General features: G+C 45.9%; 1 pseudogene; it reads left to right on the top strand.

Annotated features, from left to right (window-relative positions):
• The first annotated feature begins 8,353 nt into the window (after positions 1 to 8,353).
• LOC125532814 lies at positions 8,354 to 23,216 on the top strand (annotated as a pseudogene).
• Positions 23,217 to 25,985: the final 2,769 nt, after the last annotated feature.

The raw sequence follows: 25,985 nt of genomic DNA, 5'->3' as shown, positions 1-25,985 counted from the left end.
CTGCAGGTCCAAAGTGTATCTTCTAGCATAGCTGCGCCCAAGAAGACACTCAAATTCCTCTGTAATAACCTCTTGCTTCATGTCCTGATCTGTTATAATCTTGCCTTGGTGTTTGATGTGCGTTATGAAGTTCTTTGCTCTTCGGCCATTAGCCATAGCCTGGAATAGCTTGGAGTTCGCATCTCCAGCTTGGAGCCATCAGATTCTCGAACATTGCCTTTGGATAGTTCTCTCCAAGGATGCGAGCCCCAGCATGGTTTTCTTCAGCGTGCGACACAACCAAAGCTCCTCCATGGTCAACTATCTCCTCTCTTGTACTTGATCGAACATGAGAATGATCCAGTGGGCCACCGCCATGAGCAGCTTGACGTTCCCAACTTTCCTCTGCCCCCAAGCTTGCAACGCAACAACTGCATTCCTAAGCAGGGCATCTAGCCTCTTAAAGGGATCGATGATCGCCTGATCACACACCCAAGCTTGTCCAATGGCTTGCTCAAACCCATCCAACTTAGCCCAAAAGATCTCAAAACAAAAGCGCCTTTTTGGGTTGCACATGGCACTAGTGGCCAGGTGTAGCGGGGCATGATCAGAGACTCCAGTCGACATGGCATGAAGCAAACTATCCGTGTAGTGCAGCTCCCAATCTACCGAAGCGAGGACACGATCAATCTTGGTGAGTGTTGGATTGTCTCGCTCATTTGACCAAGTGAACTTCCTTCCATGCATATAGAGCTCCTTGAGCTCGTGGTCATCAACGAACGACCTAAATCTGTTCATCATGTTCCTATTGAGATTCGTGTTATTCTTCTCACTTGCTCGTAAAATCATGCTAAATTCCCCATGGCCACCCATTGTCCTGGGCACAAAGCTCTTCGTGCGCTCAACTCCTCTAGGAATGCAGCTTTATCCTCACCCCCTGTGGCCCGTAAACTCCGGTAAACCACCACATGTTCCCCTCCTTTGTAGTCACTCTGCCAGTGATACAATAAGTATCGGCCACCACATTATCCATGGACGCCACACTGGAGTCCCAAGCCAAAAGGATGCCACCACGGGTCTCTGACGCTGGCAAATAAGCAAAAACCATCAAAGGATGGCCCTATGCATTGCATAACATCATATTGATCGATTACATTGAGTTTTGTCTCCTGCAGACACACCACGTTAACTTTTGTCGAGACGACGATCTCCCTAATCGCCTTTCTTTTTGCCAGGTTATTTAAAACCCGCACATTCTAGCAGAGAATCTCCAGGTTGTGATCCATTGGCAAGATGATCACCAACACCCATCCTCCGCACAAGAGCCCTCTCAGCGTGTGAGTACGACCGTCGTGTTTGCCCTCTCCAATTCTTCCTTGTGTAGCATTTCCTTTCCGAATATTGCTGCAAAGATCCTTACGTGTTGTTCCCTCAAAGAAGAGTCGAACAGCTCCCTGGGGCCTTTCACCGTATCCTCGTCCACGTGAAGATCATCCGTACGAACTCCAAGTGCTTTTAGTAGCACATTCTCAGCCGGCGTTGCTTTGGATGGGTTTTGTGCCGTTTTTCTTCACAACCCTGGTGGCTGGGCGTGGTGTATAAGGCTCAGTCTGGGGGCGTAGCTGTGTGGCCTGCACTTCCCGCATCAAAGGTGGGGCCAACTTCTGTATTATGCTCGTGCAAAACGCCCTCATTTTGCTGTATGCGGCAGCCTCCAGCGGGGTCATCCCTTGCACGTCCTCGCCAGAACGTGGCATGCAAGCTAGTTGCATGGATTGCTCATCCCCCGATGCATGCAGCCCAATCATGGTGGGGGCCGGTTGCATGGGTGGCTCCTTCTCCGAGGCATGCACACCAATGTTCGATTGCACAGCTGGCGTTGGCGGGTCCCCCAAGTCGCCGCACACCTGCACCTGGGAATCAGTTCCCAGCTGCCCCAGGGACGCGGCCTCAGTCACATCCAAATCAGTCCCATCCCCGCGAGCCTCTTGGCTAGCCGCATCCGGACCCACATGGTCCGCACTCATGCCTAGATCATCAGCATGCATGGCCCCATCTCCGCAATCCTCCAATCCGCCCGGTGCGCGGATCGCGACACCCATTGGCCCCCCATTGTGGTGGGATCCTATGCCCGGTGTGTTAAACCACCCACATCCTTGTCCTGCTCCTGATCAACCAGCTAGATCACTGTGACGCCCCCGATTCAATCGTACACTAATCATACACGCAAACGTGTACGATCAAGATCAGGGACTCACGGGAAGATATCACAACACAACTCTACAAATAAAATAAGTCATACAAGCATCATATTACAAGCCAGGGGCCTCGATGGCTCGAATACAAGAGCTCGATCATAGACGAGTCAGCAGAAGCAACAATATCTGAGTACAGACATAAGTTAAACAAGTTGCCATAAGATGGCTAGCACAAACTGGGATACAGATCGAAAGAGGCGCAAGCCTCCTGCCTGGGATCCTCCTAACTACTCCTGGTCGTCATCAGCGGGCAGCACGTAGTAGTAGGCACCTCCGGTGTAGTAGGAGTCGTCGTCGACGGTGGCGTCTGGCTCCTGGGCTCCAACATCTGGTTGCGACAACCAGGTAGAAGGGATAGAGGGAAAGGAAGGAGAAAGCAACCGTGAGTGCTCATCCAAAGTACTCGCAAGCAAGGAGCTACACTACATATGCATGGGTAAATGTGTAAAGGGCCATATCGGTGGACTGAACTGCAGAAAGCCAGAATAAGAGGGGGATAGCTAATCCTGTCGAAGACTACGCTTCTGGCCACCTCCATCTTGCAGCATGTAGAAGAGAGTAGACTGAAGTCCTCCAAGTAGCATCGCATAGCATAACCCTAACCGATGATCCTCCCCTCGTCGCCCTGTGAGAGAGCGATCACCGGTTGTATCTGGCACTTGGAAGGGTGTGTTTTATTAAGTATCCGGTTCTAGTTGTCATAAGGTCAAGGTACAACTCCAAGTCGTCCTATTACCGAAGATCACGGCTATTCGAATAGATTAACTTCCCTGCAGGGGTGCACCACATATCCCAACACGCTCGATCCCATTTGGCCGGACAAACTTTCCTGGGTCATGCCCGGCCTCGGAAGATCAACGCGTCGCAGCCCTACCTAGGCACAACAGAGAGGTCAGCACGCCGGTCTAAATCCTATGGCGCAGGGGTCTGGGCCCATCGCCCTTTGCACACCTGCACGTTGCGAACGCGGCCGGAAGCAGAACTAGCCCCCTTAATACAAGAGCAGGCTTACAGTCCAATCCGGCGCGCGCCACTCAGTCGCTGACGTCACGAAGGCTTCGGCTGATACCACGACGTCGAGTGCCCATAACTGTCCCCGCGTAGATGGTTAGTGCGGATAGGCCAGTAGCCAGACTCAGATCAAATACCAAGATCTCGTTAAACGTGTTAAGTATCTGCGAACGCCGATTCAGGGCCAGGCCCACCTCTCTCCTAGGTGGTCTCAACCTGCGCTATCGCTCCGCCTCAAAGTAACAGTCGGGGGCCGTCGGGAACCCAGGCCCACCACTACCTGGATGGAGCCACCTGCCCCTTCAGCCCCCATCTCCGAACAGTATCATAAGTAATGTAATAGTATAAGTATATAGCATATGCCCGTGATCACCTCCCGAAGTGATCACGGCCCAGTAGTATAGCATGGCAGACGGACAAGAGTGTAGGGCCACTGATGGAACACTAGCATCCTATACTAAGCATTAGGATAACAGGTAAAGGTAACAACAGTAGTAGCAAGGACAGGCTATGCATCATAATAGGATTAACGGAAAGCAGTAACATGCTACACTACTCTAATGCAAGCAGTATAGAGAAGAGTAGGCGATATCTGGTGATCAAAGGGGGGGCTTGCCTGGTTGCTCTGGCAAGAGAAGGGTTCGTCGTCGATGTAGTTGTACTCGGTGGCATCAGCGCCGGTCTCGGGGTCGACCAGGGAAGAAGAGGGGGGAAGAAACAGTAAATATGGAGCAAACAAAGCATCACAAAACATAATGACGCAATACACGGTGCTAGGTATGCCCTAACGCAGTAGGAAGTGATACCGACGAAGGGGGAAGACATCCGGGAAAGGATTCCCGGTGTTTTGTGTTTTCAGACAGGTGAACCGGAGGGGGAAAGTTGCGAGTTCCATAGGTTAGGGATGTGTGGCGGATGAACGGGCTGCGTATCCGGATTCGTCTCGTCGTCCTAAGCAACTTTCATGTACAAATTATTTTCATCCGACTTACGGTTTTTTTTCTATGAATTATTAAAGTTTTTAAATCATTTCGAAAAAGCAGAATTAATTTAAATAGAAAACAGGGTTATGACATGACATCAGCATGATGTCAGCTGTCAACAGGGCTGTTGATTGGGTCAAACTTACATGTGGGGTCGTTCTGTCATAGACCTAACTAAACTACCAGTTTTAATTAACTAAATTAGGTAGTTAGGCTAATTTAAACAGAGTTAATTAAGTTAATTTATTGATTTGCTAATTAATTAATTGATTAATTTTATTTGTTATTAAAAATCGTTCTAAACAGGGGGTGGGCCCCTGTGGTCAGTGGCACAAGGCCACGCCCTGGCTATGGCACACACACAGGGGGCCATCTATGGCCATGGTGTGGCCAGGGGAGGCACTGGCCGCGCCGGAGAGGCCAGCGAGCGAGGGCGGAGGCGAGCGGCGCCTGGCAGCGGCGGCAGTGGCGGATGCGGCGCAGGCGGGCGGCGGCGTGCGCGTGTGGAGGAGGACGCGGTTGCCGTGGCGATGGTTGTGGCGAGCGCGAGCGAGGTGCCAGTGCAGGCCGCAGAGCACGGCGAGGTCGACGGGTGGGGAAGAGGGCGGTAGCGCGGTGGGGTAGAGCAGCACCAGAGGGTCGGCCACGGCGCGGGTGCAGCGCGTGCAGGCTGTAGTGGTGGAGGGCGAGTGCGGCCTGGAGCGGCGGGCACGACGCCGGGCGAGGCGGACGGTGTTCGACAGGGGGAGAGGGGAAGAGGAGGCCGAGGGCCTCACCGTAGTTGTAGGGCTCATGGCAATGGGGAGCGGGGAGGAGGTCGGGGAAGACGGCGACGGTGGCGGGGAGGCGGTCCGGCGAGGGAAGAACTCCGAGCGGCAGCGTCAGGGACCGGCTCGGGCGTCAATCCAAATCGAGACGAGAGGAATCCAGCAGAGAGGCTCGGTGCGGCGACCCTGGAGGAGCGGGCGGGCGGAGGTGGCGGTCCTCAGGCATGGCGTGCCGGGTGGAGGTGTCAGGCGACGACGCGGTCGTGGGGGAGGGAAGGGAGTCGCTCCCCCGATCCAGAAACGGGGCGGAGTGGGGGAACGAGCGAGTGGGGGCGATAGGCTAGGGTTTCTGTCGGTGGGGAGGTTATGGAGGGGTTAGGTGGGCCGGCCGGTTGGATGGCCAGCTGGGCTGAGACCCAGCACGGGGGGTCCCTTACTTTTGTTATTTTTTAATTTTACCTTTTGATCATTTCTCTTTTAGTCTTTAATGTATTTTAGTTTAATTAAAGGATAAAATAAACTTCTAAATTAGTATTATCATTTAACCCACGGCTACAAAAAGTTTGACCCCTAAATAAAATGTTTTAATATTTTATAATTTAGAAAAGGCATTTAATTAATGTTTTAGTTACTGTTTTAATTATCATAGTGCATTTAATTATTTTATAGAAATGTTGTTTCTCTACCAATATTACCTATGATTTAATTGCCACAAACCGAACATTTTTGTTTTATTATTTGAAAACTTTTGTTGTATGCCATATTTGGAATTTGAATTTTGAATCGGTTTTTTTTAACTAACGAGGGATTAGCAACAATAACGGAGGTGACGTGGCATCCTTAGCAGAGTTTTTCTGTAACCTAATTATCCGGGCGTCACAATCACATCATCCACGACCGTATCTCGCGTCGGGGATGGGATTGTGACAATGGATGCCAGCATCCTCCTCGGTTGCTGCACCGCTTCCGCCTCGCTTTGTACGCGCACATGCTGATTGGCCGGTGCCACATCCAAAGATGGGGCAACCTGATCCAAAGCGCCTGTCACAACCCCATCCTGTCCCCCATTCGAATGTTCCAACGGGCCGGTGCCACGCTGTTCCTCCACGCGTCCAGTCAAACGGTCAAAAGCGAAAGGCCTGATCGTTATCCTGTCCCTGGCATAAGAAGGCAGGCGCGGTGGGGCCACCGGCGTAGCGTCCATGGGTGGCAACCGCCAACCACGACTGTCCCTGCTCCGGCCATACCCTCCGGCGAGCCCGCGCGTGCCGGCGCCATCGCCACCACCACCATGGTGGCCTCCCTGGGAGCCGCTCCCATCGGTACCACAAGTATCTCCGATCCCAAATTGCCAATAACGCCAGGATTTTTGTACGCAGATATGCAAATCAACGGACCACAAGAAACATATGCATCACTACATCAGAAAATTACAATTTGCATGTAGCTTTTTTTATTTTACTAATCATGCATGCCTCCTTACATTTTTGCAGTCGACAAGGAAACAACTAAGCTACAGGCACTTGAGACGACACAGAGATCACACCTTGAATTGTTTTCTTAGTGTTTCCATTAACATACATTTACATTATCTCATGGATAGTTTTGTTATTGGTGAGTATATGGGTGTAATAAATTTTATAACTAGTTATCATAGTGGTCCGTTAGCATAACCGCACTCCATCAGTGTGTCTATGGTTCTATTTGTTTCCAATTTATGATCACATCTACGGTTCAACTTTGTAGTTTTACATCATGTGTTTATGAAGTTCCACAGCAATATGCGAGGTATCATCTGATCGACTCTAGCTTGGAACAACTAAGAATTATTAGAAATATTTTGCCGCCTACTTGAGATAAATTATGTAACACTGTATTATATCTTCAACTATTCTGTTGTTTATTTGAGATAAATTATTTAACATCTGTATTATATTTCAACTATTTTGCTCTTTACTTGAGATAAAACGTATAGGCTGGGTGGTCTTTTCATTCCATGGAACAATGTTGTCGTTTTTGTGTATACATTACTAAAGGGGAGCAACCAAACAGGTTATGCACACAGGGATTCGTGTTGGGGTTGGGTGGGGATCACCCAATCCTGAGAGGTTCACACGTGGATTCTACATTGGGCAACCGAAGAAAGCCCAAACACATGGACTCCAGCTTAATGAAGTATAAACCCTAAGAGCATCTTCAACGGTCACGCGAAACGATGTGCGCGCGGTAAACGCAGCTTTTAGCGCGTGTGGAGCGTTTTGCCGTGCTCCAGCGGTGGCGGGAAAATCACGCGCGCGGGAACCGTTTGCGCGTGCGCGAAAAGGCGCCAGCTAGCGTGCCATTTTTTGCGCACCGCTTCCGGTGCGCCTATAAAGGGCGGCGCGCGCCACGCGCCTCTCCACGCCTCCTCTTCTCCTCTTCCTCTCCCTCTCTGCCACGCGCCGTTCCAGCGCCCCGCCACCGACGCGCCTCCACCGTCCCAGCGCCCCGCCACTGACGCGCCACCGAGGAGCGTCCGGCTATCGCGGCGTCCGCCTGCGCCCCAACGGCGGCTACTACGCGGAGATACGCTCCGGCGATCTCCGGCTCGGCCTCGGCACGTACGGGACGGCGCGCGAGGCCGGCCGCGCGTACGACGCGGCGGCGTGACGCCTAGGCCGGCCACGCGGCCAGATGAACTTTCAAGATGTGTACACGCTCCAGCAAGCGCTCGACTTCGCCCCGTCGCCGCGTCTGAACACGACACAAGACCGTGCGGAGCACGCCGAGCGGCAGCGCCGCCTCCTCGTCGCCCAGGAGGACGAGTGGGTCATGGCGGAGTGGCGCCGGCGCCACCCGGAGGACGTCGCCTACGAGAAGGTCTACTGGGCAAGGCGCCACGAGGAGGACACGCGAAGGCGCCGCGAGGAGCGGTTGGACAGGCGTCGGCGAAAGGCGTTGGCGAATGCGCAGTCCGACCTCGTTGCAGCAGGTGGGCAGTCGTTCTTCACGCCGAACGATGATCGGTGGCTGGACATCTGGCTAGATACCTCGGACGACACCGCCGAGGATGATAATGGTGATAATGATAGCGACTTAGAGTAGTTTTTTTTTTTTGCAATCTATCTCGTTTTTTATCGTTTGTCATTTTTATTATGCAATCTATGTTTCAGATATAAAATACCTTTGTATCGTTTAAAATCTATACAATCTATCTAATTTTTACTTCAATGCTTACATTTCTAGTTTGTAAAATGAACGCGCGCTGTGCATTTTAGCCCGGCTGCTGGAGCGGGCGCAGCGTGCCGCGTCGAACCAGACGATAGACGATAGACGCGCACTAAAGCTGTTTTTTGCTCGCGCCGTGTTGGGCGCCTGGAGATGCTCTAACCCCTCTAGAAAAATAACCATTCGACGTCGCCATGGCGGCATCCAGCCCTTCCCCCACCTCCCTCCGTGAAGTCGAGCTCCGCCTCCTGCGCTGTACCTTCCCCACCGCAGCCTCCCGACCACCGCCTCATTCACCTCCCCCAGTCCACCCTCTCGGCCCCGTCGCCGCCTCCGCCCTCGCCGCTGTCGAGCTCGGGGACTACGCGGCTGCGCTCGCCTCCGCCGTCCCGCACATCCTCCGAGCCTCTGCCTCGACCGAGGCTGACGATGACTCCCCTGCGCAGTTCTACGGCCACCTCGCTGCCGCTGCCGAGGTGTTCGTCCTGGGGGATGACGGAGGAGGGGCGGCGGACGAGGGGTTCGAGTGCAGGTGCGCGCTTGTTCTCTCCGCAGCGGTGGCGGCGCTGCTCGCATTCACGCAGCAGAACGTGACAGGGTGAGTTGGTAAAGCTCAACTGTTTTCTACAGCATTTCATTATTATGGGATAACGTGTTTCAGCATATGGTTGCGTGGCTTGTAAAGTTTTGAATCGATAATTCGATTACTTGCATCTTCTCTCCTTTGTAGAAACTTCATTTAGTGTATTCGTCAAGCCTCCAGACATTTGTAAATTCTCTAGTACTATAGATGCTAATGTGGCTAATAATTATTTGAGTTTGTTTCCAACTATTTGCAGGCCTCCAAGAAAATATTCACCCTTTCCTTTCTTTAGTACTTCATCATTCGATGACGGGTTGTATAGTGATGCTGGAGGCAAGCAGGATCAATGGGCTTCCATTGATTCACATGTTCATGGGAAATTCGTTCCTTTTTGGACTTCATCATTGGATGAAAGGTGGTATAGTGATCCTGGAGGCAAATGGGAGGCATGGGCTTCTCATCATTTAGCTTCTTTTGGTTCCCATGTTCATGGGAAATTCTTGCTCTTGCAGGTATATATTTTCAGGTGGCTTGCTCTGTCCACTCATTGTAATTTTACTCGATTGGAGTTCCTTTCAGTTTTTATTTCTGTATACTCTACTTCCATCTTTTGTATGATCTGTCTGTAGACAGTTGCTTTACGTTGAAATATCTCATAATTTGTACTCCCTCCAATTCATATTAGTTGTCGCTGAAATGGACGTATCAAGACGCATTCTAGTGCTAGATACATCCGTTTGAGCGACAACTAATTTGGATCGGAGGGAGTAATACACTGGGACTATAGGTTTCTGTATGAGCTATAATATAGATTATTGTTAGCTCATTTAACGGATTTAACCATCCCGGATGAAGCTTGACCTGTCCGTATTAGTCATTTTTGCGCACATAACACGTACGGAACACATAATGACCGACACATTATATGTCTAATGACACTAGACGACAATGTGGCTATGGACATGCAAAGAAGTGTTAAGCAGGCTAAAGTTCCTTTTGATTTACAAAATTGGTGCATGTACTGTTACTCCAGTGTTTAGTACTAATTCAATTTAATTCAGTATTCCCTCCATCGCAAATGTGAGGCATATTTGATTCGTCAAGACAAGGCTATGACATATTAATGGAGTAACTGTTGGTCAAAGTCTTGTCTTAACAAGTCAAAATACATCTCTTTTTGGGTTGGAGGGGGATTATTGGATGTTAGCAGTGTTGTTGTTCCATCTCTTGGATCGCCTTTTCATTGGAAATGGGGCTTATTAAATGCATAATTTTGAAAGGTTATAACTTAGAACTTATAACTAGTGTTGTATGAGGGTACCTTTTGTTGGGCGTTGTGATTGATTTTGACATAAATTCAGAAAAATATATAGTGTATCTCATTTTTTGAGCAATCTTAGCTTTTATCTTGTTATTATTTTGCAGTTCATTGTCTTTGCGGAACTTCTGTTGACAAGCATAAAGAGCCTAGACTCTGACCTTTGCAGTGTATCATGGTGGCTGTGCAGATTATCCATGTCCCAGCAGAATATTTTAGATGAGCTATCATCCTCTTTGTTTGATCAAGTACAGGTGTACAAAAATAAAATGTTGGCCCACTTTGGTGAACTTGAAAGGGTTTCTAGCTACTGGGGTTCTTTCTTATGTGATGGAGAAGGCTCTTCTTTAGTCTCAGCTGCTCTTTTAGAAGCTGGACTTGCAGAGTATAAATAAGTATGGTCGAGTTGATGCTTCAAGGTAAGAAATCATATCACAAGTTTCCTAGAGGATATGTGTGCTTTTGTGTTCTCACAAGAACCTAAGCCTATGTCAGTATACTTGTATACTTGCCCTAAGGCAATTATTCAGGATCACTAGTGGTAGACTGAATAACAGTAAGAATGTATGAAGACATATATATGTCCAATTGTTGCTATCTAGGGCCTGTTCGGAGTCTCGCCACTCCACACGACTCCGCTCCCGGAGCGGCCCGAGCTTCAGTTGAAAATACGGAGTGGAGAAACAGATGCTCCGCAGATTCTCGTATTTCTCGGAGCGATGGATTGCCGAACAGGCCCCTAATATATCACTAGTTCATTTCTCTTAGGTTACATGTAAAACGAAGTAGATAGTTAGTGTACAAGTAGAAATAACTTAGATAGTAGATAGTTCATAAGAAGTCAAATGTCTTGTTTGTCAGACACTCAAAATACTATTTCTCACTACGTGGGATGTTCAGAAATTATTGTACAAGTAGAAATAACTTGGATAGTGGATAGTTGATAAGAAGTCATGTCTTGTATGTCAGACACTCAAAATACTATTTATCACTACATGGGATGTTCAGAGGCTGCCGTGAAGTTAAAGTGCTGGGCATAACATGTCTAGACTGACTTAAAGCACGAGCCAATAACTGCAAAAAGTTGATTACACATCCAGGGACATTTTTTCGGAAACAAATGTTCTCTATAGAAATATTTTCCATGAATGTTTGATAGCTTATCTGTGTTGTACTTCTAGATGAATACGTACCTGATTTACTATCATAGGGTACCGAAGCTTTCCTGATTTATTCAACCTGTATGCTGAATGGCAGTGGGAACAGAAAAACTGTAGCTGATCTGAGCATAATACTGTCCTAAAAGAATTATGGCGTTTGTATTTGTATAGGTTGCATCTGGATAGTGCTCAAGAGGTATGTGGGATTCATCTTTCCCTCACAGGGATTCTTGGTTTTCGAACAATACACCAGGTATATTGTGCTCGACCTCATGGCACTTCCTGTTTCTGTTTTAGCTTCTGGAGCTTGATGATAGAGGACCATGTCATTTTGCAAGAAATGCTTTTCAGTATTGACTTCCTTCTGAAAATAGACACTACCTGATTCCCTCGTAGTCTGACTTTTGAGGACCTTGTTAGAAAATGAGAGAACAATGATGTATACATCACATATATAGTTAAAAGCTACTTCATTTCTATCATTCATGTTGCTGTTGCATAACATATATGGAATCATTGTCCTTAATCTTTTTGAAATGATCAATCCTTTGGTATAGGTGGACGCGAAGTCCCAAATGGTACTTATTACAAAGACCACTAAACCAGCAGCTGATGAGGGGCAATCAACAGAACAAACAGGAGCTCCGGATGATGTTGTGGCTTTGTCAAAGACGAGGAGCTATGTTCCTGGTGAAAGTGTCTGTGATATACTAAGAACGCCTTTGCTAGCAGAAAATGTGAATTACTCGAATAGTGGAAGCACACATATATCACTAACTCCGGTCCAGCAAGCTGCTGTACTTGCACAATGTTTACATGTGAGTCGGAGGAGTCGGAGTGATGAAATGTTTGGTACGCTCATATTTTCATTTCTTCTGGACAGTACAAGATACATTTGGTCTGTTTCAAATATTAAATATGTAATATACGATCGGTGCCAAAATTTCTATCTCAGTTCACAAATAGGGTGCTCTACTACTGGGTCACAAAAATGTCCTATTTTGCTAACGATTTCAAAAATTGTTAGATGTTAAAGCATGATATGATCGGAGAGGTTCCAGCTGTTGATTATCTCGCAGTTCTCTTTTAGCTGTTCCTTTTTTGTGGTTTGCCTTTGTTCTTTTGTCTGGTTCTTGTTGATCCTTCTATTTTTCGTACTATATTTTTATATTATAATATAGGAAACCTAAGCTTAGAATAGCTTATTCCCCTAGTAAAACAGTACAAAGATCTTGAGAAGGCTTTGGATGCTTTTAGTCGTGCTGTGCAGATAGATCCTGAAAATGGAGAAGCATGGAACAATATAGCCTGCATGTATGCTCACCCTTCTATATTTATTCCTTCATTACTATGTTGTAGCTGTGATGGAATCAGGTGTCCTGTTTCTGTATTCATTCACCTCGTAGTTGCAGTTAGCTTCTCTTCCTTTGCACTGTTGATATTTCTTTATTTCAGTTGAACCCTTCAGTTCACCAGGTCAAACTAACGCCAGAACATTTTGGTTTTGACATGTTCACCTTATTGGATAGTGCTATCTGCTATGTTCTATCTTGGACTAGGAATAGCCAGCTTTCATAAAGAATGCATCGAGTTACTTTCGTATATAGTTCATTTGGAAATTATAGTGTACCAAACATGCAAGTCAAAGCTGCTACATAAGCTGCAATGCTCAGGTGGGGTTACATGTTCCGGGGAAGGAAGAACCACTCGTTTGTTTTGTGTACTTGTTGGCCCAAGAAATTTTTATGATATTTTGATTATAATGAAAGCAATACCATTTTGATCTTTGTGACATAAATTTGTTGGAAATTCTTTCTTCCTGTCGTACACTGGTATTTGGCTAGATGGTTTATGTGTGTGCTGCAAAAGCTGCAGTCCTTGTATTTCATAGTGGTATATATAGGATACAAGGTCGGTACATAGGTATGTCGGTTTGTACACTGGTACTTGGCTAGATGGTTTATGTGTGTGCTGCAAAGACGGCAATCCTTGTATTTCATAGTGGTAGGCATATATAGGATACAAGGTCGGTACATAGGTATGTCGGTTTGGACCTGACAGCCCACTAGTGGTAACCAAGATGACAAAATAAAGTTTCTTACTGCTACCTTAGTTTCTAAGGCTTACCTATTGAATAGTGGATACATAAACCTACTAGATTAAATCCTAAGCAAGGATTATTCTCACAAGATTTTCTCTTATCTGTTACTCTATCTAATAATGTCAGTTTTTCAGGCACATGATTAGAGGGAAGAGTCAAGCGTCAGTCCAGTCATTCAGGGAAGCTGTTAAGTTCAAGTGTGTATCACCTCCTATTCCATAAGTTTATTAAGTAAATTGTTTCTTATTAAAATTAAATCATTTATTTATAGGAGGAATAGTTGGCAAGTTTGGGAAAATTACAGTAAGGTTGCTTTGGACACAGGCAATATTCGACTGGTAAGAAGTATATTGATGTGGATTACTTTTCAGCTGATCACACACATCAGCACAATCCCCTTTATGGGATCTGATCCTGACTTTATACTCGTTAATTATCTTTTGTTTTTGTTGAAGGTAATAGAGCACATGAGAAACCCTTCTGTTAGTATAGTATATCTAAATAGATTAGTACTATGCATAGATAATTAAGAAGAAAAGAAACTACTCCAGCCACTGGTTGAGGTCAAAACTGACTTGCAGCGATGCTCTTCCCATGGCTTTTGGTAACTTGGCTTCTTGCATCATACTTACAGATATGCAATGGTTTGTTTCTTCCTTTACTTATTTAGTGTAATACCATTTGTAATCTTTGGTACTCAACGGTTTAATAATAGATCTTCATATTATACCAAGTTTGTTAATCTCATGAAGTAGATAGCTTTTCTCCATGTCTCCCTGTGGGGCGGAGATGTTCTCTCATTTGAATATCTGAGTATCTTAGGCCTATGCGCCAGCTATAATGTGTAGTAGAATGACAAAATATAATGCATGGTATCCTGTGCAGACACTTGAAGCTATCAAAATGGTATTAAATTTGTCCGTCAACAAGTGCTTCAATGTTGATTTACTGGACAAGGTGATGACCACCCTTGAAGAACAAGCTACTCATCTTAATGACACTCAAGAAGCTAAATCCATAGGCAACACTTCAGATGATTCAAATAAAGAGACCAGGCAATCAAGTCAATTATTAGATATAATTGGTGATATCCTTGAGCAGGTTCATAAGCTTTTACTTGGCTTTCATCTTTATTCCCGCATTGACCTGCAGTTTATCTGATTGGTTGTGTTTCTAGATTGTACAAAATGGGGCTAGCGTTCCGGAGATATGTGGATTATGTGCTAGATACCATAAGAGCAAGGGTGACCTCAAGAAATGTTCTAAAGCTTTGCTCAATCAAGTTCAATATCTAAAGGTTCATAAACTTAGTCCACACTGAATGACTCATTTATCTCTTTCTTTTTGGTTTTGCTATATGTCTTAATGTTTTACTTTGGTACATAGTACTTCTTTCCAGTAGTCCGCTTAGCCAACTGGAGATAGGGCACACACTGGGAAAATTGCATGTTTGAACATAAATATATTGAACAACACAAGTTCAACAAATAGAGTCGAGCACACTCAAATTGATATAACATGAAACCTATTAGCGCAGACACACCAGATTCTTCAAGTCGAGCACTCAAGATACATGTTCCTCTACATACAGTTCATCATCTCAAGCAATTTGAATTATATAGCTGCATCTGCACATGCTTAGGACTGCCTATTCTACACCAACACAACAGTGTGAGATGTGTCCTAAATATTCATCTTTTCTGTATTGGCGGACGGGTGAGCATCTGTGTTCAGAAATTTGGTTTTGACACAAAATCCAAATCTGGCTTGGAAGCTAAAGCCAACCAGATTCTTCTGGGATTCCCTTAAGTTTCCTCTCCTGCATGCTCTCTCTATATTTTTGGAACTTCTACATGTTATACTATTATTGACCTCTGAAGTGGCATGTGTGAAAAGTAACTTGGTATTCCTATTCCGATGTCTACTGTAGAGTCAAAAATACCAGGAATACTGAATTTCTTAACATTTTGGCCACTGTTGGGCATGCATGGTGGGTTTGTTTCTTTTGCTAATTTTTCTCGAACAAGCATCAAAATGCCTGTCGTTATGTGTTATGAAGAAGACACTGAGATTGCGCAGAAGTACAAAAGGCCAATGGCCAAACTGAAATAAAGACCTTCCAAAAAACAGAAGAGAACCAAACAAAATAACACAAAAGCTAAGCTTTATTAGAGCAGGTCAGAAAATTGGACAGCAGCGTATGCAGCTGTTCATGTGCGGTCAGGAGGGTGGCAGTATTGTGGCAACTTGCTTAACTCATTGTCTCCAGTGAGGAGAATAAGAAATGAGAGGCAATGTATAGTGTCCAAAGAAGGTGTCTGATTTTTTCTCCATAGTTTGCCCTTCAAATTGAGGTAATTGCTGTGGATCATTTCAAAGGTTAGAAATAGGATTTGTTAGCAACCGAATTCGATGAATACCAAAGTGACAATTTGGCCATCTGACAGAAAAATTGAAAAGAAATGCAAAATTTCATGTTTGAGGCATCGTCAAACATGTGGTGGGCAGTGGGCACTGAGAATTGCCAACGAGCCGAGCCAACGAGTGCACATCGTCTCCTCTCGGTCCTAGATCATTGACCAAAACATCACACACGCACTGTGTTGACGAGATACAACAACGCCTTGCCGTGCTCTCTTGTGCTGCTGTTCTGTTCTTCTGGATCATGCTGTACATCATGCATGCTGTGTGTGTAAATATCGCACGTCTTTGCATGCGAACATGGGTGTCGGAACTGACTCTGATTTAGTTTTTTGTCTTTGAATTCGGCTCAGGTGTCAAGAGTCTGATATGGCTGACTCGGCAATAAAAGTCTGCTGGCTATGCCATACAGTGCTGTGTGCAGACTAAATTGCACCCAGGTGACGGATTGGGGCATGCTGAGTCACCAGGCACACCTCTGACATAGACATTCTTGTAGCCTATAGAATGTAAGTGGCATGCTATTGGTGGTTGATGGTAAGATGCTGACCGGTGTCAGTCGCCCCATTTTGCCCGACCAACACAGCTCTTGTTCCATTGTGCTGCTCAGATGCATCGTGGCACCGCTGTCCGGGTTGGAGCTGTTGTAGTAATAGGATGGGGGCCATGGCCTTATCAAGAGTGTTATGGTCGTTGTCTGTGATGATGAGCAAGTGTGCTTGGACACTAGCATGCAGTGAGTCCTAGGGGTTAAGAGTGTGACAGAAAGCTGGCACACTAATAAGTTGGAGAAGGGGAATGGTGTGGGGAGGCACGAGAAAGAAAGAGTGGATGGTATTTACTTCCTCCGTTTAAAAATATAAGACATTTTGGCAAGATGTTTTAGCTTGCTATAAAACGTCTTATATTTTGGAATGGAGGAAGTAATTGACAGTGGCAAGATTTCCGTCTTTGCAATGGCATCTACAAATTGTGTGTGTTTGCGATATATTTGCTTTTACTGATTCTGCATACCTTGTAATAGTGTTTGTAAACCCTAATTGCTCCTTGAGCACCTTATGAAAAAAGGCCACCCACGGCAGTTGCACCATGTGTGGCCTCCCCCAAATCTCCTCTTCTCTGGTTTACAGTGTGTGTATTCGTATATCCTCACTATCTTGTTAAGTAGCACTGGCTTTAATTGATGTATAATTACTTATTCGTTTGGAAATTTTATGAATGCTGTGTAAGTGCTGACTTTATTTTCTTGTTGAATCCAAGTATTCTTATTTCATTGTTACTTTCTACTTGCAACAGACTGTGTACTGTATTTATGTTCTAGTACTCATAGTTCCACATCATCTTAGTGATTGTTATCCTCACAGGGTTCAGAATTATGTCATGACCATAAGAAGTTCAAAAAGTTTGCTCAAGCTTCTTTGCAGCTTTGCAAGTTCTACATGGAAATTTCATCCACGACAGGAAGGAAACAAGAATTATTGTTAGCTGAGATGCATCTTAAAAGCTCCTTGAAAGAGGTACCTGACTTTTGGTTTTGCTGCCCACTATATATAGTTCATGAGGAAATATCGCAAAATCTCAACCACTCTGGCACTTATATCACTTAACCACCACTTTTGGAAAAAAAATCATATGACCACCATTATAGCCAGGGGACTGTGTCTTAAAGACGAAATATTACCCCTTAGGTCTCTTAACAGCCTTGGCCCACATGTGCCGAGTAGGCAATGGTCCGTCCTGTGACGCAGCCATGTAGCAGATGGACGAGACACGAGTTGAGGCCGACCAGCCGGTGTATAGCATGCTCTCCCGCGTCTCTCGCCTCCCTGCTATTATTTTTCCTGCCAAGAAAACTTTCGAGTTGCTGCCATCCGCCGCATCCAAGTACGCCATAATGGAGAGGTGAAGAATGGATAATGTTCAGTGAGCAGCCAAGCAACTCAAGCAGCTCGATAAGTTCCAAGTTGGGGATGAAGGTCAAGAGTAATCTTTTAACAGCACGTGCTCTCAAATAGGTCAAGCATTGAAGTGTGGTGCAAAGAAATTACAACAATGATGCTACGGCTGCATAGGATCATTGCTTTGGCTGTCCTGCAGCGTGACCGATAGACCGTGCTGCTGTAACACCTGGTTTGACAGTTTGTAAAACCGATAGTTTAGCTGTATATCTTTTTCAGACCACACATTTATTGAATTTTAGGGACTCAGTGTTTGATCGGTATTGGGGATTTGCTTTGTAAGTTAGCCGAGTTGAAACAGGCTGAACTGAGTTCCACAAATGAAGTGAACGACAGCAGTACTCTCGTGTGGCTTATACTGGCTAGGTCAGGCTCAACCCGTGATTCATCGGTCTACCTTCTGGTGGTGCTTCTCTGCCTCCTCAGCACTGGCATATGGGAGCAAGCAGTCGGTAAGGCTGTTAAGAGCCTGAACGTGTGAGATCTGGGCTTTGAGACACAGGCTGCCCATAGATTGGTGGTAAAAAGCAACGTTGATACCTCAACAGTTGTGGTTTTGCAATATTTACTATTAATTCTTGAATGATCGCAAGGATGTAGAGTAGCCATCTTTAACAACAAAATTTAGTTCATGAACATGTGAAATGCAGACCAGGAATGACACGATGAAAAGAAAGCCATGCCATTTATAATAACTGACCCATTTCTCTCAGTACTGGAATTTGAGAAGTTCTCCCTGATAATATAATATTGATCTTATCTTATGTAGGCCATGGACTTCGTAGGTTCAGAGGAGTATCAAGAACTTGCTGACTGACTTGTTGAATTAAAGGACCTGATTGGTGCTGCCTAGACTTGTTGAGGTAGGTTTGAGTTTTTTTTTCTATTTTAGGCTTGAATTTTTATCTCTTTGTTTTCTTTTACTTGTGATTTCTTTCGCTGAGGCTGTTAATATTCTCCTGAGACTTGTGGGGCAGTGGGCACTGGTCTTAGAAAGTGGGAAATATGTTTCTGGGTTATCTTCGTACTCCCTCCGTTCCTGAAAGTAAGGCGTATATTTTTTTCCCAGAAGTCAAACAATACAATGTTTGACTAACTTTTTGGAAAAAACGACCAAAATCTATAATACTACATTGACATGGTATAAAAATATTATATTATGTATTTAACTGTATTGATCTGGTATTGTAGAAATTAATAGTTTTTCTATAAACTTGATCAAACTTCACTGTTTGACTTTTGAAAAAAAAACTGTTGGCCTTACTTTTAGGAACGTAAGAAGTATTTTTCCAACAATTTGTCGTGTGTGCAAATGCATTGTTTGGCATAAATCTGTAAGTAACTTGGCAAAACCATAAAGGTATAAACCAACAAATATCAATTAGGGGTGGCTACTGCCAGCAGCGCATGTATGTGTACCCATTATAATAACTTTTGTTGTAACCATGCACCACTTCACCAAATTATTGTACACAAGCTAGTTTTTATGTTTGAAGAATAAACGAGTTATCTCCAGCTGCAAAGCTTGGTGTTGATGCAATAATGCTATTTGTTTTCGCCTTTAGGCACGATACCTAGAATGTATAGCGCTGGTAGGAACCAGATCCCTACCAGGGCGTGGTCTCAGGTTGTAGGGGTGGAAGGAGGGATGGCGTGGAGGAAGGAGAGAGAGAGAGAGAGAGCAGGGGCGGCAGCTAGGGTTAGGTCTCCCGGCTCCCTAAGGAAGCCGAGCAAATATGATTGCTTCTTGCTTAATCCCAAAACAGGTCCTTACACGAGTTTACATAATCCTCTTAATAAGATAATTGGGCTAAGCCCCTAATAACGATAAAATAAACTGGGCCACAACTAACTGGGCTAAGCCCCTAATATGCCGGTCATAACATCCTTCCCGCCTGCACAAACAGCTCGTCCTCGAGCTGGAAGGCGGGGAAGGTCAACGGTCGCCAAACACCTCCGCGTCAACTAGGGCGGGCTTGTCGCCGAGCCCGACGGTGGCAGGGTCCTCCTCAATGTAGTCTGCAGCCTCCAGGTAGAAGAGTCGTGGGTAGACGTGGCCCGGTATGTAGGGCTCGTCGTAGTTGAAGCACAACCCTTGGCGGCGACACTCGAGTTGATCGTCCTGTTCGAGGGCGTAGTACTACGTTTGTGCGGCTCCTCGGAGATGATACGAGGCGATCCAGGTGCGGTCGGACGCGAGCGTGCGCTGTCCTTGGAAAAATTGGTCGCATTGGTTGAGCCAATTCAGGGGGTCGACGGTGTCGTCGTAGGTCGCGAACTCCAGCTTGGAGAATCTCGGCGGCGTCTGGACGTGGACGACGGGCGGGTGCGCCTCGTCAGCACGGAGCAGCGAGGATGACGGGGCCGAGTAGGCGGGCATCAGGATGTTGCCCTAGAACAGGGTCCCGTCGACGCTGGCGAAGGGCTCAGCGGCGCCCGAGGACTCGCCAAATTGCATGGCCGGGTGCATCGCCTGCGGGGGCAACACGTGCGGCCCGACTGAGGCCGTCATGTAGACCGGCTCAAGGGACCCAATGAGCCAGGCCGGTAACGGAGATGGCAATGGGGGAAACCGGACCTGGTGGATGGGCACCCCCGGGCCCGTTGTTGGGATGCCCAGTGGCGGCGGCTGCAGCTGTTGCCCCTGTTGCATGGTGGAGGCGCTGGGATTCGTCGCTGGTGGTGGCAGCCGCTGCATGGCGGCGGCGACGGGGGTCGCCGAGGATGGCGGCTGCCGCAGCGGCTGCTGCGGCGGCGGGGCGGTGGCGAAGGGCACAGGCGGTTGCGGCCCATAGGATCTCGCGAGGAACGTGTAGATGCTCGTGACCGCCTGGGCGAGATCCCGGATGGCAGCCATCATCTCCTCCGGGGTGAAGACGACGGGGACGGGTGCGGGGAGGAGCGTCCCGCCGACTGCTCGTAGAGGCCGTGCCGGAAGCCGGTGCTGCTCCAATCTCATGTCGGCAGCCTCCTTGTCGTCGGAGAAGAAGAGAAGCCAATCGTCCTTTTGCATCGACGAATCGTAGCCGGCGGAGCAACAACCGAGCGATGACTGAGCCTGCACTCTACGGCCACGTGGTCATCGCCGGTGGTCAGAGGGGGCAGCTACGGATCCCATCTGTCGTGGGGAGGCTGCGGACGACTGTAATCGGGTGACGGGTCTCACATCAGCGGGTCGTGGGAGAGGAAGTTAGCTGGCGGCAATCAAGCGACGGAGGGGCGGCCTGGCCGGGGAAGGACGACGTGGGGGAGGGGAAAGGGGCGCCGATGCCGGTGAAGGACAACGGGGAAGGTTTTTCAGCGACAACGGGCGTAGTGGAGCTTTTCCTTGCCAAGACAAGAGAGCACGGGAAGGTTCCAAGTGGAGGTTCATGGCTTCGCGTGGCCGAAATTTGTTTTTAGGCACGGTGAGCGCGTTGGATATGTTACTTGCCTAGATTATGCAATACTTTGTTATCGGATTAATAACAAGGACCATGCAATCTGAATTATGTTATTGATTATGTAGGTGACATACTTACTAATAAAGAAAATAGGATTATTAGTCCGTCATACTATTTTGCAGAAAACCCTCTGATGATTCTATTAATCAACCTATAGTCCATTTTAAGTCAATTTTTCACTTTTGCATAAACCCCCTGATATTTTTGATAATCAATCGCAAGCCAATTTTTTGCTTTTGCAGGAACCCCTTGATAATTGGGTTAATCAACCGCAGTACGGAACAAATGATTTTTAAAAATATCCAAATCTTTTAAACGGTAACTCCAAGTTTAACATGTTATATATGTGATTTGATTAAAAATATAGAATCTGAATATGATGTTATTTACCTGTTAACCATTAAAAAAGCTATTTAGGGTGCAACCTTAACCAATAGCGCATGATCCGTCTTTCTTTCATACCGATGTCAATTAGGACTGAAAATGAGCACCTCGACAAAACTAGGATTGAGACGAAACAAATCTTCTATAACCGCACGTGCACACCTCGCCAAAATGTCACAAGAAAAGCATATTTCTCATCTTATGTCGAGAGAGATGTTTTAGGATTGACAATATTTAAAAGCGTTGTTATTGTGTGGGCAGTGAGGCCACCGTAGGCGATGGTGGAAAGGAGGATAAATGGCGACACCACATGGGATACCATGTGTTAAAATAATATATGTGGACCTATTGCGGTCTTGAGTTATAGTTATTGTGTTAGGGAAGTGTGGTATTTTCTTCTCCGTTGCAAGGCACAGGCTCTTTGCTAGTGTTGCTTATTTGTCTTATTGTTTCAGTTATCAAAATAACCTAGTGTGATGACTAGACTATTCTAGAGTTTCACCTCAAGACTTCCCATAGCAGATTTCCCAATAATAGTCATCAAGTTATTCAGTTATGGTCACTAGATGATTATTATGATTATTATTATTATTATTATTATTATTATTATTATCATTATCATTATCATTATCATTATCATTATCATTATTATTATTATTATTATTATTATTATTATTATTATTATTATTATTATTCAACAAGTTTTTAGTTACCGAATTTCCCAATAATAGTCTCTGGTTATTCGGTGAAGGTCACCAGATTATGTTGGTTATTCTAGGCACCAGATTTTCCACTTATAATCACCATGTTATTCGGTGACGATCATTGGGTTATTCTGTGATAGTCACCAGGTTATTCCAGGTACCAAATTTTCACTGTAATAAACACCTATTGGGCGTAGCTATCAGGGCATTAGCACCACACATGTCGTGGCTATCAGATAAAAAATGATGATAATTACCAGGTTTTTGGTTCGTGGCTATCATGAAAAGCTATCAAAATCTAGAAAAACAAAACACAACATGCTCAAATGTAGTGGAGGAACACCAAGGAGGAAAGTGAGGAAGGCATCAAGGCAAGGGTACTCCACTTGCTCGACGGAGAACCTAGGTTGCATCCGGACACACTATGCTGGTCACAATGCTCCCGGCAGCATGTGACGGTCGTGTGAGGACCCATACCCCACGAAGATGACCCCTGGGTCGGCAAGGGGCAGAGCGCAACGAGGAATGAGCTCGATGTCAACCTAGGTGAGGTGAATGAAAAAGAGGTTGGAATCGCTCGAGGCTTAACATGCCCACAGATCCTTCACCATGTATTTATGCAGGAAAGTACGTACTACCGGAAGCAGATGTAGAGATAGAAAGGGTTGTGATACCACCAGGCATTTACCAACTCTAATCTACTCACCTCCGTTTATAAATATAAGATGTTTTAGCTTTTTCCATATTCACATGTATCTAGACATGTTTTACTGTCTATGTTCACCCATTTCAGTCTGTATCAGTTCACATTTTAAAATTCTAAAACATCTTATATTTAGGAATGGAGGGAGTATTTTGTTACTTGTGCCACTTTTGAGCCTTGATGTTCCTTATAATTCCTTTCAAATACAACTTCATATAGTTAGCATCACTTCTTGATTCCATTTGGTTTTGTGCCATGGATGCAACAGGTCATCTAATGTACCTAAACACTTACTATTGGTCAATGCATCGTGGAACCAGCATTACAAAATATGTTCACTCATACTATTTGATTCCTTGCGCTAGGAGAAAATAGTCATCATAGATGACAAATGATTTGGATATATGGACCACCATTGCATACTGCCAACAAACCCCGTCTCGATGTGATGTGTGGATTAGTTGACTGGATTATGCTGGTTCTAGCTTCCTGTAGATATTTTTTTGTTGAAGGAACAACCTTGTATTCCATTACAAACCTTGTATTCCATTACAAAGTTAGACCAGCGAATCGCCAGCTACTGAGTTCACAACAAACTCAGGGCTCCTTTGATTCAAAGAAATTTTATAGGATTTTCAGAGGATTGAAATCCTTATGATTTTTTTCCTATATTGGTCCTTCGATTCATAGGTTTGAATCTCATAGGAATTTTTCCTATGGAATCTTTTGTACTACATTTCATAAGAAATCTAACATCCACTCCAACCTCCTTTTACAATTCTTTTGTTTTTTCTGTGTCATCGAACACTCATTGCTAATCCTATAGAATTCAATTGGGCATGCCACTCCAACCCTATACTTTTCCTATTCATATGTTCTTAAAATCCTACGAATCAAAGAGGCACTCAGGGAAATAGCCTAGCCAAGTTTCATATTCACCATCTCCTAATCTTACACCATGTGCTGCTAGGCTGTGAGCTGCTACACTACAAGATCTTGGACAAACACTAACATTTACATCATTAAAAGCCACATTCAACTGAAATTTTATTTCCTGAAACACAACACCTAAAGTCGACAAGCATACTCCTCGCTTGAGATCGCCTGCTTCAACACCACGGAGTCTATTTCAAATATCACAAGATTACATACCATTTGTGCAGTAGTATTGATTGCATTTAACATGGCCGGGGCTTCGGCGTGGAGAGCATTGGATACATGTTTCAGATTTCCTGCTCCCGCAGCCATAAACCCCATGCACGAGACAATGACGATTCATGAAAACCAAGCACCATCAGTATTTATTTTGAGGATCGCACTTGGGGGAGGAGACCAACACATGGTGGAATCTTGTTTCTGGGTGCTCCTCTGCTTCTTAAGGTTCCTGCATTCAATAAAATGGTGGTTAATTGTGACACCTCTGATTTGACCGTACACTAATCATACACGCAAACGTGTACGATCAAGATCAGGGACTCACGAGAAGATGTCACAACACAACTCTACAAATAAAATAAGTCATACAAGCATCATATTACAAGTCAGGGACCTCGAGGGCTCGAATACAAGAGCTCGATCATAGACGAGTCAGCAGAAGCAACAATATCTGAGTACAGACATAAATTAAACAAGTTTTCCTTAAGAAAGCTAGCACAAATTGGGATACAGATCGAAAGAGGCGCATGCCTCCTGCCTGGGATCCTCCTAAACTACTCCTGGTCGTCGCCAGCGGGTTGCACGTAGTAGTAGGCACCTCCCGAGTAGTAGTAGTCGTCATCGACAGTGCCGTCTGGCTCCTCGGCTCCATCGTCTGGTCGCAGCAATCGAGTATAGAAAAGAGGGAAAAGGAGGAGCAAAGCAACCGTGAGTACTCATCCAAAGTACTCGCAAGCAAGGAGCTACACTACATATGTATGCATTGGTATCAAATGGAAAAAGGGGGTATCATATGTGGACTGAACTGCAGAATGTCGGAATAAGAGGGGGATAGCTAGTCCTTTCAAAGACTACGCTTCTGGCAACCTCCATCTTGCAGCAGAAGAAGAGAGTATATGGTAAGTTCACCAAGTAACATCGCATATCATAATTCTAACCGATGATCCTCCCCTTGTCGCCCTGTGAGAGAGCGATCACCGATTGTATCTGGCACTTGGAAGGGTGTGTTTTATTAAGTATCCGGTTCTAGTTGTCATAAGGTCAAGGTACAACTCCAAGTCGTCCTGTTACCGAAGATCACGGCTATTCGAATAGATTAACTTCCCTGCAGGGGTGCACCACATTTCCCAACACGCTCGATCCCCTTTGTCCGGACACACTTTTCTGGTTCATGCCCGGCCTCGGAAGATCAACACGTCGCAACCCTACCTAGGCACAATAGAGAGGTCAGCACGCCGGTCTAAATCCTATGGCGCAGGGGTCCGGGCCCATCGCCCATTGCACACCTTCATGTTGCGAGGGCGACCGGTGAGCAGACCTAGCAACCTCCATTACAAAGGAAGTTACGTTACGCGGTCCAACCCGGCGAGCGCCGCTCAGTCGCTGACGTCACGAAGGCTTCGGCTGATACCATGACGTCGAGTGCCCATAACTGTTCCCGCGTAGTTGGTTAGTGCGTATAGGCCAGTAGCCAGACTCAGATCAAATACCAAGATCTCGTTAAGCATGTTATCTTGAAGTAACCGCGAACGCCGACCAGGGCCAGGCCCACCTCTCACCTGGGTGGTCTCAACGTACCCTGTCGCTCCGCCACAAAGATCCACACAGAGGGCCTCGGGAAAGTATGTCCTTCCAGCCCCAATTCGTGAATCAACCGCGAGTACTCAACGAGCCGACCTGACTTTAGTCACAACATATATCATGTGTAGTAAGTATAGTATATACCCGTGATCAACACCCGATGTGATCACGCCCCGATAGTATAGCATGGCAGACAGACAAGAATGTAGGGCCACTGATGATAAACTAGCATCCTATACTAAGCATTTAGGATTGCAGGTAAGGTATCA

The sequence above is a fragment of the Triticum urartu genome, chromosome 1 (genome assembly GCF_003073215.2).
Source record: "Triticum urartu cultivar G1812 chromosome 1, Tu2.1, whole genome shotgun sequence".
NCBI classification, from domain to species: domain Eukaryota; kingdom Viridiplantae; phylum Streptophyta; class Magnoliopsida; order Poales; family Poaceae; genus Triticum; species Triticum urartu.
This window is presented reverse-complemented; position numbering and strand designations above follow the sequence as displayed.